The sequence below is a fragment of the Atractosteus spatula genome, chromosome 4, assembly GCF_055471065.1.
Source record: "Atractosteus spatula isolate fAtrSpa1 chromosome 4, fAtrSpa1.hap1, whole genome shotgun sequence".
Taxonomy (NCBI): Eukaryota; Metazoa; Chordata; class Actinopteri; order Semionotiformes; family Lepisosteidae; genus Atractosteus; species Atractosteus spatula.
This window is the reverse complement of record NC_142709.1, coordinates 16110337-16128598: the sequence shown is the minus strand read 5'-3', so window position 1 is coordinate 16128598 and position 18262 is coordinate 16110337. Positions and strand designations below refer to the sequence as shown.

Below are 18262 nucleotides of genomic sequence, written 5' to 3'. Positions count from 1 at the left end.
ATGAATGATAAAAAGCCTTTAAGTGTATCTTGCTCATCTGGCTGGTAGTAGCTCATTGATCCAAAGACCTCATCAAGCTTTTTCTTGATAGTTCTTTGATTAGTTTGCTCCTAAAACACAAATCCTCATGTAAAGAAATGCCTCCTTTCTCTTGCACTAAATGTTCTGGCATTTAACTTGAATATGTGTCCTGGGATCAGCTTCCTTGCTAATCTCTCCATATTTGCTGGTTTATTTTGGTAGCCTAATGCAATCAAACCCCTACTCTAGCTAGGTGCCAAAGACATTTCTCAGGAAGGTCAGGAACAGCTTCTTTGGAAAGAGCACTACTCTTAGTAGTGATATTGCACCCATCGACCTTTTTGTCTTTTCTTGTGATACAGGAGTGCAGAATATTTGTGCATTATGCAAGTCTGCATAGGTGTGCACCGTGGTGGGTGGGTGTGATGGTGGGTGACAGTGAAGCTGTTTCCATGTGATCATAAAGATAATGTGATAGAAATATGTGTGTCTTTAAACCAGACTACTTGGGCTTCTTGGTGATGGACAATGATGGTGGTGGTTGTCTTTCACACTGTCTGCTAGGATTGGATTCCCAGCTCAGACTGTCTTCCATCCAGAATTACCTTTTATGCTAGTATGCGTATCTTTAAATCATTTTTGCTTTGTAATATGAAATGCAGATAGGCACTTTTTCATCTGTGCTGTCCGGATGGTCAGTTCAGGAAAAGGAGATCATCCTTGAGTGTCTGTGGTGCCTGTGACTCACTCTTCAGCTGGAGCTGTATCCCCACTCCATCCTCATGAAGACGAGAGTGACGCCATCTTTTTCCACTTGATGACTCCGTAAAAAAAAACATGTCTGCGACAGGCTTTTTGAGAAAAGCAGCAAGGGTTTGGTGGAAGCAGGGAAGTGATGATGAACGGTAACTTCAAACATGAGGCCCGAAACTTAAAATACAGGAAGTGTTCATGTTCTGTACTTTATAAGGTTCTTAATTCTTGACAAAGGACAAGGTTTCTACTCCACAGTTCCTGACAGCCAGCTGAACTGGGACATTTAGCCTGGCAAATGAAATTCTAGACAGAAGACATGGCACATCATGCAGGGATTGTATAATAGGATTGGATCAACACTGATGAGGCATAATTGACAAGGTCTGTAGTAACTGATAAACACTTTCTCTTCCACTCAAGTCATATTTAAAAGTTAGTACAGGCCTAAGACCTTGGAATTTCATATATAGAACCTTTGGCTTTGTTATTTTAATGTATTCTTCTGAAAAGGAAGCTACTGTGGAGAACCCAGCACCACAGAAAATGTGCTGCAAATGCTAGACCCCATATTTCCTAAGGGGGTGCTATTTTAGTTTTCTCACACACCTGACTAGAAAAAGCTAATTTCCAGAGACCTCTCCTGCACTTCTAAATACAAGTTTAAGTGCTTCTGCACTTTCTAGGTGGTGCAGGTCAGACTGAATTGGAATCGACTATATGACAAAACCTGTCCCAGCTACATTCTGAAAAGTAGTCCGTCAGCATGAAAAAGTCATTATTGACACTGTGACCAAGACAGCTTGACAGCTGTCTGTGCTTCGGTCACAAGTAAAAGCTTTATAGTCACTCAGCTCTTATATGCTTAACCCTTCATCTCTTTATTTTATTGCAAATCTCAAATCTCGTTTTTCTTTTTTTTTACAGAAACAAATACATTTTAATAACGTTGATCTTGAATATTTTGAGAAAATACATGTATTTTTTTTTACCATTTACACGGTTTCTTTATTGATGCTTCTCAGTGGTGTTATTTGGCTAACACTGAAGTTGCTTAATTAGCATTAATGACTGAAAATACCACAGAATGGAAAGCAAGAACTTGAATGTGCACTGTCCATTAAAAGAAAGCTACACAGACTAGTTACTATATATGAGAATGCAATTACAAACGGCAGGTCAATTTCTTGATTCCGTATAATATTTTAAGAAAATGTAAATGAAAAATCTGATCATCTAAACATCTCTGTACAAAACTATCCACTCCAATCAAGAGTTTAGTGTGTCCTGTATTATGGAGAAATGTTGTTTTGAGTGCACAAATGTTATTTTTGGTAACAGGTTGACTGCAGTTTTGACCAAATGCTAGCAACTGAGAATGCATTGATCCCACAGCTTCCTTGACACCTAATTGTTCAGTTGGATCCCAATTAATTGACTGTGGTCACTATTATAGCACTTTTCTGCTTTGGATGTATCTGCTGCTAATTTGGTTGTGTGGTTTCCATTACTGCCATGTTGACGTTTGAAGCCACATTTCATCATCCTATGACTTTCAAGTATTGTTTCAGTCGGCAATAGATCTGGAAATATGACTGAGTTTGCATGCAAGTGTAGGAGCCTAGAACGTCACTGAAAGGACATTTGAAAATTAGTCTCCAAGAAGCTTAATCAGGTTCTGTCAAATTCTGTCCCTGGCTATTAGCCTAGATATTCTTGTTGTGCTCCTGAGCAATTCATCTTTCCTCCTTTACATTATTTTACATGATCACTGGGGTCTGTTTGTACATGTTTACCTGTATGTCTAAGTACTGATCTTTCTGTACTTCCAGTACAAAAAATGACTTAACAGCCATTATCCAAAATTGCTGCCACTGTGTAATATGAGCTTGGCAATAAATTCCACAAAGATGTATATGGATAGCAGTCTTGTAGCTATTTTTTTTATTTCTGTCAATGAATACCACTGCAGCTTATCTCTACAACAGTTGTTTGTAAGAGATGAACCCTGTAATTGCATGCACATTCTTGTCCATACATGTTAGCATTTTTTTTTGCAATGCAGGTTTGGCAAAATAACGTATATACACACGTTTTCTTACACAACTCCATACATTTCAATGTTGCAGACATACATATTCACTGTTTTAAATTAAAATTCACTGGAAATCTTAACATCCATATTCTAGCTAAGAAACTGATATTGTTTCAAAGTTATTTTGCTTTCAGCCTGTTCTTGATATAAGACTGTTTATCAGCTTCGATTGAATTGCTGTTTTGTTTCAGACAACCCTTTGTGTAAGGAGGCGTCTGCTGTTCTCAGTTTTAAACAATGTTTGCTGTAGTTTATACTTGATGTAGTCCACTGGGTTGTCAATGCCTTTGAGGATTTTGAAAACTTCAACGAGTCCCCTCCTAGTCTTCTCTGTTTAAGAATACATTTAAGTGTTTTTAACCTGCCAAGAAATCCCTTTAATTCCGGCAAATAATCTTGTTTCTCTGCTCTGGACACATTCTAGGACAGCAATTCGTTTTGAAAAACTTGATTTTGAGGAACGTGACTACGTGAAAAATATGGGCCTTGCTGTTCTCGTATTTCTTGAATCGTAACATCAGAACAGTAGCCTTTAACACGTGAAACATTTTCAATTTTGCAGTTACATGCAGAATCGTGAATGTGTCCATGAAGACAATTCAGGGCTAGACTTATAAGGCCAGCACGCCTTTCCTCAATCTACAGCTTCAAAAGTCGTCAGAATTCCTCCACTATGCAATTAAGTCCGGAATTGAGCTGCTTTGACGTCCCAATCCCCACCCCCCCGAAAAATTTCAGTTAAAGAATTGCTTTCCGCTTGCTGAGCATCTACCGAGTGAAAATACCATGCAAATGTAGTTATGGTTCCTGAAATGTGCGGATGCTTTATTATCCGAAACTACTGTGGGGGGGAACCTGCATATATGGTTATATATACTGAGCAACCTTTTCTTCCAGCTGGAGAGCAAAGCACCCCGCCTGCTCGACTCGGCTACACTCTCGCATTGATTCCAAACCTTTTATATATTCAATGGCACACAGACCTGACCTAGAATTGCTACTTAGAATTCAGACTGAACCATCCGCCAGGACCACGCAGGGGAGACGAGGGCGGTGTATTCCTGCAAAAGCTACCTCACTGGCCATTAACGCCTGTTCGTGTCGACGGTGCTGAAGTGGCAGCTGCGAACATGCGTTTGGCGACCTGGTCTTGGGAGGTACCTTGTTGAAAAAAATGGAAACGGGGGCCGGAACGGTGTTTTTTTTAGGGCGCCTCTGAACCCTTCTAGCTGGGTATTCGATTCCTTCTCCATGAAGCCTCTCGCCACTTTCTTTTTTTTCCTCCCAGTAGTAAAGGGGCTGCAGTAAGTGCGGTTACACGGTATGTAGGAGATACAAACTAAAGAACAGGTAATGTGCTTTGAAGGAACACACACTGGTAAGAATTCCAAGAGACTCCAATGCATTTAATATTTAAGGCGTATCTATAACCTGCTGATCTTGGATGTACCAGAGAAGCTTGGAGGACGACGTTAGCACAGGATTTTCTTTGTGTGCACAACGCATTTGGAAAAAAAAAACCCAACTATCATAATTTACGGGTTTTGACGCAAACATTTCTCAGAAAAAAAACGCGAAGCTCCTTTACTAATTTTAGCGCAGGTTTTTTTTTGCAGAGCGTTGGCTGAAAACAGTCACAGCAAATCTATACATGACGTGAGTGGACCCCCCCCCTCCTACCCACCCCCGATATTTGAAATAAACATAGAAGGTTTTGTGAAACGCAAACCACAACGTTGAAGTGCACTTCAGTTCAATGTAAAGGTTGTAAAACCGTGCAATCAAGGCGTGTCACTGACATACTTTCACTCGTGTGACAGGCGAGGAGGAAAAAAAACGTTTTGGCCTCTTAATTCGGGGAGGGGAGGGGGTTTCTTGGCTGCAATTTCCCCTGGCGGGTCTGCTGAGCAGCGAAGTCCCCCTGAAAAGAAACTTTTGTCTTTAAATGCTAGGACGGCGAGGCTCGGTGGAGCTCCCCTCCCCCCAGTCTTCGGCGAAACAGGAACAACTCCTTTGAAAAAAAAAAAGTTGCACAAGTTTGAAACTTTCTTGGAGAAACTTTTCCCCCTCTCGTGTGGCGTTACCCAGTGAGACGCCGTGATTTGTGGGGGGGCTTTTTTTGGGATATTGCTTTTTTTGGTTGGAGGACAAAGAACCCGAAACCTTTCTTCAAGATTTTTACTTACCTCGAGGATTATAATTGGGGAAAGCGTTCTGTCTGTGGATTAATGCCTCCGAAAAGGAAAAAGGATGGGAATCGGGGGATCCCAGAACTGATCTTTGCGTGAAATCTCAGTGGAATGGATGTACCTCATTATTATGGAATGCGCTCTTTATATGTTAAATACTGGGTAAGTCCGTCTTCGAGTTGTACCGAAAACGCACAGCGCCTGCATCCGATTTTAGGACCTTTTCCTTCATGCTAGCTGGATTGTAAACACGTTTGGCCTTGTTCTTTTTTTTACAAACTGTGGATTGTTTTATTTTAGACGCCGGAGTGTGTGCTTTATCGCTCTGAATCTTGTTTTTTTTGTTTAAAATCTAATCCTCGGACGTCAGCTGAAGTTTGATAACATTACCATCGGGTTAGATTAGGAGGGGAAAACGTATTTAATGCAAATTTATCAGAAAAAAAGAACCCCCGTACTCGCACCAGCACTCCGGCTGGTAGTTTCTAACGTGGGAGATGTACGTAAATTGCCACTGCATGCTTTACGCAAATCTCCTTAATTTTTAAGCTCGGAATAATTTTATTTTTTCGCCCCCCCCTTACCTCGGGGTGTAAATAGATATTGAGCAATGTTTGTGCACGTGGGTAAAATCAATGCCTGCCGACTGACTGCGGCTGAAAACCGACAAATCCTGTGGGTTTCGACAACTTTGTTGAGTCGCTTTTGTTCTGTTCTGAGGGGCACTCAGACTCGCCGTGGGCCGCTCACTGTCGGAAGAGGGTCTGGCTTCGGTTATATTGTTGCAGTTCAGTGAAGTACCGTTTCTGCCCCGTGTTTAAAACGATATTAGAAGTGTTACACACCAGGAATGTCGCAGAGTCCCCGGTGAGCACATTTCCAGCCCCGAAGCAGCTCTGAGAGAATTGCCCCCTCTGGGTTGTGGCTAAAAGGTGTCTTTGGATTCTCTAATGTAATGTTTAGGACAACTAGGACACGGTCTAAAGAGATTCTTGGAAGCAGATATTTGCTAGTAGGAGTGAATAATTTGCCTTGAGGCTCAATAGATATTGGCGTGGTGATCCTGAGGGGTGCGGAGTCAGTCACAACAGATGACAGCAGTGTTCTGCCGATGGTTCGGACCTTATCTGGTCTAAAGGAATAATTAAATGAGGCAGCATTATTATTACCTGGTATTGGTCGTAAAAAAGGCAAATGCTCTTCAGAGTTTAGCGCGGTTCAGTTTGTACGGTTCAGGTTTGTAGTTATTTCCTTTGCTTTTCCTTGTTTTCAAGGACTGTATAACAACGCCGTCTCCTTCTTTACCAGTGCTTTAGCACTTTCCAGTGTATTCCTGTAATTAGTGGACGTTTCGATTGTATGACAGATCACCAATGCAGTTTCAATTAGCAGCGCGTTTTCCATAAAACTATGATTTAGACTCACAAGCGCTGTGTTGTGCTTGTATTAAGAGTTGGCTAGTAATTTAATAATTTAATAGCTAGTAAAGATACATCCATGTTCCCAGTGTATTAATCATAAATTTAAAAATGAATTTGATCGATTTTAAGCTTATGAAGTTGAAATAATGTGCTGGATAAAGTTATATACTCCCCGTATGCCATACATAACTAAGGTATACAAACGGGGGGAGGTTTAGTAGATCCAAGGATCTCCTGCAGTCGTTTCCTGAAAGAAGCCAGGGTATCAGCCACAGCGACATGGCTGGGCAGCTTGTTCCAGACTCCCATAACCCTTTGTGCTAGTGCCTCCTGTTCTCTCTTTGAACATAATTGTCCAGGACTTTCCTCTTGGTTTGTGTTTCACTGAACCTGCTGATTTTGAAAAAGTTCATTGAGTTGTTGTCACTGCCCTTGAGGGTTTTGAATACTTGAACCTGGCTCCCTTGCAGTCTCGCACTTTTCTGAATCTTTAAATTCTGGTCTTCAGTCTGTCAGTGTAGGATATTCCCAGGCTCAAAGGGATGCATATGATATTACTAAAATTTGTGTTCCTAAATTCTTTCCTTTGTAATTTGTATAACGTTTGTAAAAATTACTTTTCACTTGCTTAATGGCTCTGTGGAGATACTATGAAGAATAACCTTTAACTCCTTATCTGTCTGGTTTTGACCTATTGGCCTTCTGATTTTCATTACGATATCTGATGATGTTGAAATGCTGCAGGCCTGCTTTGAGAATAGCTGCAAATGTTTCTGGAAGCCTGGGAGGGAGGTGTAGTGGCTTGCGGACCGCTATAATTTATTCTTCCAATTGGGGTAGTATATCATTTGCCATGTTTCGGGTGATTGTAGTTCTTTGCTACTGGTCGCTAAGGCTTGGTCGAATGCAATGACTCTAATTTAAAAAATGGTGTCGTACCTCTCAGATACTCATGTGAAGGCCTTGATGATGATAAGCACCAAGTAAAGTACTTTATGAAGTAGTGGCAATGTGGGGAAGTGTCATCCCTCTTAGTTTTCATGAGCAGTTGGTACTCTCATGGTGCTCACAGATAAGCAAAGGACTAAATGCTGGACAGTTCAGACTTGCTGCTATGTTTCATTACGTTTTGCAGGGGAAAATATGTATGAGCAGCTCGTGCAATCTGCATTGGACTGGCCTGCTCCACATCTGAAGGCTTCCTTGTTTTCTTGAGTAGTCTCACTCCTGCACAGGAGCAAGTACGTGCCTGCAGACTGAAATACATACTTTTAATACTGCAAATGCCCATGAGTCATCCTGTGATTTTGCAGCAAGTAATGCTGGCTCCCAACAAGAAGTGATGTTAACACTATAAAAGCTTGAGGTTCCCCAAACTGCTTAAAAAAATCACCATTTGGTGAATTACATATCAAATTCAAGAGGAAAAATCTCATCCCGTTGCTCAGAGTGCTCTTGCCCTGCCATTGTTTCAACAGCTGTCATTATATATAAAAACATCTCCATGGCTTAAGCCTATAACATTTGTGCTATCCAAGCTTAATTGATGTGTGCCATAGTGCACCCCTGCAGTAGGGTACCCCCACTTTGCCGGTGGAAGTTCAGATATCACTATAAAAACAATTTGAACCCCCAAAATCCTCAGTACTTCCTATAAATGCATTTTTAAGTCATAGGTATTCTGTATTTTTAGGAGTAGCTCAAATGTTGATGGATAGCAGAAAACCACTGAAATGTAAATTTCCGTTCTTACAGGGGCTGTGTAACACGTTTACGTGCTCTGGCGTGTGGCACCAGGACTGTCGTGATCTCTGGGAAGTGGTGGCAGACGGGGCCCAGTCTGGACCATGTTTTGCTCAGACAGGCCCAGGGGCTGTGCTGTTGGGGTTCCCTCTGTTGCTTAGTAATTTGAATTAAACCCTGACGTGTCTCTCAGTCGGCTCACAGCAGAAAGCCCAGCTCATCCTGTAACGTACACCATAGTTGCGCGTGACAAGACCTCTGGGAGGATGGGTTAAACGTGACAGAAGTTTTTTTTTGAAGTAATTTTTCTTGTCCCTAAGACATGTTACGGTATTGGATAATCCTGTATGAGTGGTGACCAGAAATTGCCCAGAAAGGTTTATGAATCGCCCTCAAATGAAAACTTTCTGAGCTTTTCTTCTTCAGCTGGTTATTTCAACCAGTAATGTCAATTTTATTTATTTATTGAACAGGCGACTGGCTAAACCAACTACATCTTTACATTTCTTGTATGAATATTTACATGGTTTCTCTTTTGCAAGTCTCTTACAAGCCTGGTAAAATAAATAGAGACAACAAGGAACGTAAAGACACAAGGCAGGCTCAAGTCAGAACATTATCTTCATAAACGCATGGTTAAGTAGTCCTAAGTGACTGCTGGTTTTCGACTTCAGGAACAGGATTGGCTATTCATTTTTAATGTATTGCAATATCAACTGGAAAAAAATGCTGTTTTAATTGTGGACAAATGTCTGTATTGTAATATTTGCTCAAACCTGGTCCCTCTTTGAATATTTTGCACCTGGTTTGTTCAGAGCGTTCGGAATGTCCTGGATGTCGGGCAGTTCCCGGCGTGGGGATGCTCTTGCAGAGCTGCAAGTTATCCCCCGCCGGATGTGGAAAAGTGTGCTTGTGGCAACATGTTTATGTGGGAAAACTTAATGTTGTCACTGAATTAAGAGCGTTACTGAACTAGAATTTGATTTTCACTCTATAGCTGACTAGTACTCCTCCTTTTCAGCTGTTTTTTCACGGCTGATTTTCCACTTATGCAGAGTCCTTAAATGTGAAAGAAGGACTAGAACATGCCATAAAGCAATGGACACATGCCTTATAGCGGATGGGATGTTCAGTGCGTTCCTCCTTTACATAGTTCCCAAAAACTAGAGAGGGGATTGTAGCATGTTTTTTTTTTTTAATCCACTGGGTTTTCCATGTCTCCTTTGGTTCTGAACAGCAGTTTTCAGTTTGCAGAATTTAATGATTCTGGTCCTGGATGTCCAGACGTGGGCAGCCCTGTGCTGACATATTAGCTTCATTTAAAATAGTATGGTGACCCCCGCACTATTACCAGTGTCCCTTTAAGGTCCAACTAAGGACCAAAGTGCCAACTAAGTGTCAGAGTGCAGGATGGTCTGTCTGCCATGTGTTATACAGTAGTTGGTGCCACTGTTGCTGGTGAAATTTCTTGTTTTGAGTTCTCTACACGAGGGTGACCAGCCCTGGGCTTGGAGTGTCGCATTTTAGCAGGATTAATTGGGCCACCCTTAAATCATCCGGTTGGAAAGCTCGGTTTTGCGCATTGGACAGATTTGGTCAATTACTTAGTTTAGAGTGTACTAAAATGAAAATCTCAAAATCCAGTAGCTCTCAAGGACCAGTTAACCATTTCTGACTTAACAGAACCCTGTAATGTCCTAAATTACTGACATGTTCCAGGTGCAGATTCATGCGTTGATGGTGAGCTGTAAGTCCTACAGGACTGTGGCTCTTCACGACCAGAATTGGCCACCTCTGTGGCCTTCACTTTGGAAGAACAAACCAACGCAAGGAATGGTGCAGACAAGAGGAGGCCATTCTTCCCTGGGAGGTTTGGCTACTAGTTTCCAGCTAATCCCAGAATCTAGTCGGGCCATTTTCTGATCGGATTCCAGAGCATCGGCTTTAACGATGCCTTGGTAGTTTGTTTCAGATACTCCTCTTTGTGGCAGGTGTCTGCTGTTCTCACTTCTTCCTGCATCACCTGGACTCTAGTGCGTTGAGCAGACAGGGCTCCGAGAGAAGGCAGTTTTCTCAGGTTATTGTTTTTTTTTTTTGTCATATACCTATGCAGTTTGAAATCTCCACTTTGTGTTGTCATGCGTCAGCTCAGAGCTGTCCATCTTGCTTCCACATGCAGGGACATGCAGGAAATGCCATCAGGCTCCGACTTTTGAGTGATCCCTGACAGCAGCAAACATTTTAGAGAAGAAATTGGTAGATCACTTCACTTCACATACAAACTCCACACATTTTGCACCCCCGGTACCTGCTGTACCCTAATAAAAAGAAACCTTTGCAGTGAAACTGTGCAGCACCTTGAGGTTTTGACTGACTGTTTATAGATATCTGAATTTTTTCTTAACTGTTCTTTTAAATAAAAGTCAGTAGTAAAATATGGGCATTCATCATTGTTTTATTGTATATTACATAGATGTTTAACGCTATCTGTGGCAGAGTATTATAGCTAAAGTAAATAGTGTTAGTGAGCCAAAAAGTGAGTGCAGCATCCCGTGACTGGGGGTGTCACATCGGTACTCATGCCACGAGCAAAATCCAGAGCTGTGGAGGTAGCCATCGCAGTGAGGCCAGCAGTAATTGGGGTTGTACCCCCTGGTCTTGTCAGTACTCCTGCCACGTCTTTAGGTTTTTCTAATTCCTGGTGTAACATTAACCTTCTTGGGAATCGTCGTTTGATATTCGATAATGTCGTACCTTTCTGCCAGTTATCTTCCTTAGCAGTTCCTGCTGGTATTAGAGCATAGGTGACGGTGACCAGTGAAGAGAGTGTTGTCTGGCCTTGGGGAGTACAGAATGTGAACTTTTTTTTATGGATTCCTGAACAAATCCCAATAAGACTGAAACACAGAATTAAAATTTGTTCTCGTGCAGCAGGTTTTTCCATTCTTCCAGAACACTACCATGATGGCAAAAGTACTGTGGACAATTTGGTTGTTGTAATTCTTAAGCTTGTTTCATAAGTCCAGTATGTGTTTTAACACTGTGGCATGGATAGCAGGACTGGTATTGCCTCTGAACCTAACTTTCCACAGGACAGTCTCCTTGTTTTCTCTACAGGTATACGTTTGTTTTTGCTGTAACATTTCAGCAGGTACAATAAAAAGTGTCCATTGATATACTACTAGGCAGCCCTTGAAACTGGGAAGACAAATTAAGTGTTTATACAGTGCTTTGATGAAGAACCGGCTGCAGCTGGGCATCTGCTGTGTTGAAATGCTCTGCCAGCGAGTTTGTCAGTTCTTATACGCCTGAAGGATTACCGGTGGCTTTTTGTTTAAGATGTTTGGTCAGTATCAGCGAATCTAGACACTGGATGGTTTTAATTTCCCTGCTGCCTTGGTCACACTAGATTGTGGAATTTTGTATTTTGTTAATTAAATGACAAAAAAACAGACGTTTACACTCATTTACACTCATTAGGGGAGTTGCTACAGTGAAGTAGGTTAATATATGCTGCATTGATCAGTGTGTGCTTTCATTGTTAAGCAACGGACTAGCAGGCTTCTCTGTGGCAGGTAATGTCGGAGGCTTTGCCTGGAGAGCAGGGTGTGCACATGACAGACTAGATGTCACTGGCTCGAATTCTGGGCAGTGTCATGTACCAATCTCTGCTTGTTCTCCCAGGGGTGGGGGGTGGGATTTTTGCTTCTATGCGACAGCTCCTTCCCTCACTTCTAGGGTCCTTGAGAGCTCATGGTCTTGCCTGTGAAATTAGTCTGCTCTCCCCATCCCAGGATCTGTGCCTGGGCTTGACAGTGGAGGATGTTTCAGAGGGTATGCGTGCGCACGTCATTTGTCTTTTATTTGCATTTCATACTAATCAATGAACGTTCTGGATGTGTGTTCCGGCACATTTTGGTAGTTTAAATGCTGCCGGGTACCTTTTTTCAGAATATTCTCGGGTGTCATTGTGCACCAGCTGTTAATCCTTCACTGAGTCGGCTGACTGGAGTTTGTGCTCATGGCGGATTTTTTAGAAAAAGCTTCGGAAATAATTGAAATTGCTGGTGGCCGCGGTATACAGAGCATAAGAGATCGCAAATGAGAGGAAACAGTTGGGCCTGTCTAGCTCATTGCTCCAAGGAAGTCATCCAGCTGTTACACCAGGGTATCAACTTCAACATGGCTGGACAGCTTGTTCCAGACTCCCATCACTCTTAAATGCATGCTTCTCCAGAGTGCAGGCCCAAGGATGTCCTGTGACTATTCTTTGATGGTATAGAGATGAATGCATTTGCGTAAGACGTGGTAGACCTTCATCTAGTTACACATAGACTACTGTTTACCAAGATGCTTCTGTAATTTTCTACCTAGTAAGTTATGTTTGCCATTATCTGAAATGTTTGTTTTTGTTGTCCAAGATGTAGGAGAACCAAATTATTTCTCTGAAGCTCAGATGTACACAACAGTGGCATTTATCATAAGTGATTGTATTGAAATGGTGACTTGCTTATCATTTTAAGTGTGGGTTTTGTGTTTGTGTATGCGGAAACAAATTGAAGTATTCTTCTGTAGTGCTTTAAAACTTGTGCTGATGTTTCAGAGACTTGTTTTAATTTTAGCATTAGTATAATGTCACATAAACGCTTAATTTTACAAATCCGGTGAATATAGAGGCTAGTATTATAATAGTATAATTTCTACTTATATTTAGTGTAATACAAATATAAAATTCTTGGTGAAAATTACATGGAATTTCAAAAACTAGAAATTGAAATTTAAATTGAAATGAAGTGACATTTAATGTTACTTCTTTTAAGTATTTTGCGGCACTAAGGCCCTGTTATCACACAGTTGGGTCCTGGGTTCCATTCAAATGTGGGGTGCCTTCTGCATGGAGTTTGCATGTTTCCTTTTTGTCCCTGTTAGTTTACTCTGGATCCTTAGGTGTCTGACTGCCCGATATGGTGGTCGGGTTGATTTGTCTGAATTTGTCAGCTGTCCTTGTCTGTGCACAATGATGGACTGGTGTCCCATCCAGGGAGTGGTTTCGCCTTGTGCCCCATGCTTCCAAGATGCACTTTGGGTTGCTGTGACCCTAACCAGGAATCAGCAGCTTTCTGATGGACGGATTCCACACTTGTGCTGACAAAATGTTCCTTTTAAATGGTGTTGGACTAGACCGGCCTGCCCACAAATGTCCCACCATACCATCCTTATCTGTGTGTACCCTTTCCCACAGATTTTCAGAAACACTTCCTGCAGCGCCTTGGCACGTGTAACCACGCTGTTCTGGAGCGGAATGTTTCCGAATCCTTCCAGAATGCCCCCGCAAACACGCGTTTTGCCTTAAAGTGGAAGTTGTGCGGAGCCATTTGGCTCTTCCAGAGTTGTGAGTGTAATGACGATATGGGGGGGACGAAGAATTGAAATATTAGAATTACTAGCATTGGAATTTATTTGAATCAGGAATATCCTGTATCTGTCACAGCTTGGTTTAGTCCTGTCAACAGTTTTTGGTAGCATCTGTTTCAGGCACATTGCTAAAATGCTTCTTTCCTGGGCATTCCTTCAACCTTTCCCCTCTCTGGTTTCAGAAGCCAGTTCACAGGGAGAGGTTGAAGGTGTTAGTCAGATGAATGGTCAGCAGGGGGTCGGTAGCAGGCAGCCTGGAGCATTTGCAGGAGCTGATTGGCATCTTCCGCCCTGAGACGCCTGCCCACGGATGAGGGGGTGGGCTGGCAGTCCCAGCAAGTCTGCCCTCTTCTTCGTGTCCCCCATTCACCAGAACTCGCTGGGCAGCATTGCTCGCCAAAAAGTAGACAAGAGGCCTGTTTCCCCATGAGTGAAGCAGATGTCTGTGGAGTCTGAAGTGCCAGCAGCAAGCCAGTGAACTTGGGACAGGTACCGCACCCTCCCATGACTCGGTTAAGGCGCAACGAACGCAGAGGGCTTGTCTAATTCATTTTCGTCCGTGTGTCTGCTTCACTGTGTCTCGAGTGTTCGTGGAAAGCGTGAAGTTTCAAGGTGAAGACTTGTTTATCTGGTCTTGACGTATTATTGTCAGGATTAGGTCTTTCTTTTTATGCTAGGATAAGGGTTATTTACATATAAGGAAAAGTTTTACGTATTACATGAGGTAAAAAAAAAACTTTAAAAAATTGAAATAATTCATATGACTGCTTGTCATACGCATGGTGGTAGTGTTTTTTTGTTTTGGGCTGTAATCGCTTAATGGGTGATTAGTATGAGAACCAACAGTTTCTGAGCCTGTGTGAATCAAAGAAAATGAGCTGCTATACTCATTTCATGGTCTTGTGGTTGATTGTTGGGTTATGTAATTTCTGTTGTGCATCCTTTATAATTCAAGACTGCAGGACTGCATGATCCTAGAGTACCTATTCAGGCTGTTTGAAATGCTGACCAACAGTTTCAGCATATTGGATGTCTCAAATGTGAATGAATGGAAGTGAAATGAATGGGATGCTTTAGACTTTGATTTTGCTGGACTGGTTTGTGTTCCTTTTGTGCTTCCTGGCACTCAGGTTAGATGGGGATTTTTGGGAAGTAAATTTTCTGAAATTGTTCAGTTACACAGAAAAAGTTAGTGAGATGTTGGTCAGTGCCAGACCATAGAGAGTCACATAGAAGGCAACAAGTAAGAATGGAGTTTGCTGGGATGTTCACATCTGCATTGCTGCTATAAAGGAACGATTCAGTGTGGACTGTAGAGCGTGTACTGGCAGTGAGATCTCGAGAGAGGCAGCAAATGTTTAAAAGCTACCTTTTACATTTGTGTTGTTTGTTCAAGAGGTAAGAAAAGTAAGATGGAAATGTTAGTCATAGTTTTGACTGGTTTCATTGACAGAACTGTCTGTATAGCCCCTGTTTGCAATAACTATTCCATGATGGGGTTTAAAAAAGAGCTTTTAATTGAATCTCATTGACGCTATGTTCTCATACTCTTTGGTCACGTTTTTAAGAGCGAGTACACCGGAACACTTTGTTGCACCTTGTCTTTGCTGCAGGATGGCAAGAGCCACTGTCCTTTTGGAACCTCATCGGGACTGAAATGTAATGTTTCTTCGGCAGTGCAAAGTACCGTCCGCTTTCTTCTCACGATGCCTTTTTTTTCTCTTCCAGGTTTGTGAATGGATTGTGTGATCCAGCGCTGAAGAATCTGGATTTGGATCACTCGCGACATTTGGATCTGACCACAGTGCAGCACGTGTACCCTTGCTTTGTGTCTGTGGGGAGACAGAGCTTGTGGCTCAGGGAACCTATCAGCAGGCGCTCCCAATGAGGAACAGCCACTGCCTTTGAGATCTGGGGGCGTTTCAAGGTAACTGCTTTCTGACAGCACTTCCCTCTTCCACTTCATTTAGATGTTTGCGGATCGGTAAGAGAAGTTCGTGGTTGCGGTACTTGGATGACCAGCGAGCACTTTCTTAGATGATGTTGGGTCCAAAAGCTGTGGCAGAAAAATGGGTCGTGCAGACAACTCGGTTAATAGTTCTCAGTTTCTGTCGTTACATAAATGTGGGTCTGGATGAGACCACCGAAGAGAATATGGTGTTAGTGTAGATGTGAGTTAAAACAATGGGATGGTACACAGTAGCACAGGGATCTGTCCTTCACAAAGCTGAATGTTGCATGTCTTTTTATTTTAGTGAGGGGAAAAGTTTGTCATCACGTTTAGTTCTATATTATCAATCATCCATGAAGATCGGAAAGTTTCTTCTGGCTGGGGAGCCAAAGAAATGTGTTTTTCAGTGCATTTTTTGTCCTGATGTCTGGTCAAAATAACTTTTAATATCTGGATGTTGTTTTCATTCTGGTCAGGCAACTAATTTGCTGAGCAGGGGGTTGGGATTAAACCACATGCTAATGATGTCAGCTAGTGAGAAAAACGGGGAGTAAATGTCTCGTGTCTGGATGATAAAAGGCATCGGAGTTTCTTAATTTCACTCCAGAGTCTCGGCTTTAGTGATTCCTGCAAGAGAAGGTATTTGTCCTGCGGTAGCACTCTTCCACTCTGTTGGCAGGAGCTGCGAGCGAACGCTGTCTTTCTCCTCCCCTCGACAGATCTTGTCAGCAGGGGGAGAGTGTGGCAGGGCAGTTTACAGAGCACGAGTCCTGCAGGTCGACAGAAGGCTGGGGTCTGCTGGGCCGCTGATCCCATATATTCCTGGGCACTCCATTTATTAGAAAGCCTGGGCAGATTTACAGTGAGGAATAACACAGTTGCTGCTCGCGCGGCTGACGAGGCCAGCGAAGAAAAAGCAGCAAATCACCGAGCAAACCTGTAATCAGCCCCGTGCTGTCTTCCTTCTCTTCATTTCTGTCTGAAGTATGCCGAAGCGCGCCTCTGTGACTCTGGGCCTGCCTGATGTGTAGCTCGCCGTAGAAAGGGTCCCGGGACAGAGTGTGCGTGTTTTCTTTGTGCAGGCTTCCCACGACGCAGTGACTGTCGCTGGGAAAGGCTGCAGTTTGTGTCAACGGCAGGCCTGTCTGCGCTTGTCTCGAGACAGGCGGCCTCCTGTGGAATGGCCAGAGCTGGTGTGCCTTTGTTAGTCTCGGAGGAAATCAGACTCGTGGGGGAAAAGCAAGCAAATCCTACAGTGGTTTTGCCCTGTGGGTTTGAAATAAAAAAAAGTGCTGTTTTGTATTTTGTATGCTCTTTTCAGTAAGGAAAAGAACAAGAATGTTGTTTGCTCTTGTGCTCTGCCGTGTAGTGCTGTATGTCCTTTACGAGTAGCTGTATCTCCCCCTCGCTGTGGCTGTTCTTTGGTCTTGAGGTAGAAAAGCTGTGATTGAATTGACAGGCTGAGGTAGGGTTGTAACTGTGGAAATGTGAAGTGTTTCAGCTGAAGCTGGTGTTACGTTCTTACCGTACTTGATGTAGTCTTGATGTTTTATGTCCTAACAGACTCTGCAAAAATGAGTTGTGATTTATAGAAGTTGTGATCCTGTGGTTGTGAATAATGCATTGTTAGATCCATCTTCACAGTTTTATGGTCCTAGGCCTAGTTTTGTTCTCCTTGAAGAGAAGATATGAAGATCCTGTGTTTATCAGAATTGGCATTTGATTTAATAAAATAGTGTTAGAGAAATGGAGGGCTTAGTGCACATATTTTAGAAGACAATGTGGTACACTGTATAAACCATAACTGTACAGACATTTACCCTGGTGGTTTTGCCTCATCCCAGTGAATATTAAGAGTATAGTTGGAGAATTTCAGTTTTGAGTACCTTGTTATGTAGTTTTCTACAACATTGGTTTCCAGTCCCAGTTCCTGGTACTCCTGTGTCTGCTGGTTTTCATGCCTTTAGTTGATCTGCTTGCTTGCTTAGGCTTTTGGTTCACTTAAGCCTTGTTTAAAAAGTACCCGTACTCCACCAGTACCGTTTCCAGCTACTACAGCACACAGACTGTGAGAGCAGTCTCTCTTGAACATGCTCAGCCTTATTTCTGGTGCAGTAGCCATTGTTAGGTGATCATGAACACACGCAGGAGGAGGTAGCAATAATCACTTCCACAGTGAGTTGTTCTTTCTGCAGAGGATCTGTTGGCTGTATTTAAGCTGTCATGTCTATATGCAGTTCTGAAACTCGGAAAATGGTCCAGGGTTGATACCCCTTAAGAATCCCATTTGCCCTTTTAAGAGCTAAAAGGAAATCTGAAAACATGCTTCATATAGAAAATAGAAATCAATTAGGCTGTGGTTACGAACTTGGCACAAACTCAAATTAGAAACCAGAAGAGACAGTGAATGCTCTGAACCAGGGTTTTTAACCACTTCTCTTAAGATATATCTTAACATTAATCAGACATGTGCCACAATGAGAGGGCTTTCTGATGACAAATAGGAAATATCAAATGTGTGGCACTAAAAAGGTTAGTTAAGTCAAATTAAACTTTTCTAAGATGACATTTCGCCTCTAGATCTAATATCAGTAAGCTCTTAGCAGTTACATTTGATTCGCAACAGACTGCTGAGAGAATGTCTGTACAACACAAGTTTTTGCTCAAAGTAGAA

General features: G+C 42.4%; 1 protein-coding gene across 1 annotated transcript in view; it reads left to right on the top strand.

Annotated features, from left to right (window-relative positions):
• The first annotated feature begins 3798 nt into the window (after positions 1-3798).
• bcl9 (BCL9 transcription coactivator) overlaps positions 3799-18262 on the top strand; it is an 80695-nt gene continuing 66231 nt past the window's right edge. Inside the window, exons 1-2 of the mRNA XM_088912641.1 lie at positions 3799-5220; positions 15366-15564. The gene's annotated coding sequence lies outside the window, so the exon portion shown is untranslated. The remainder of the gene's footprint in view (positions 5221-15365; positions 15565-18262) is intronic.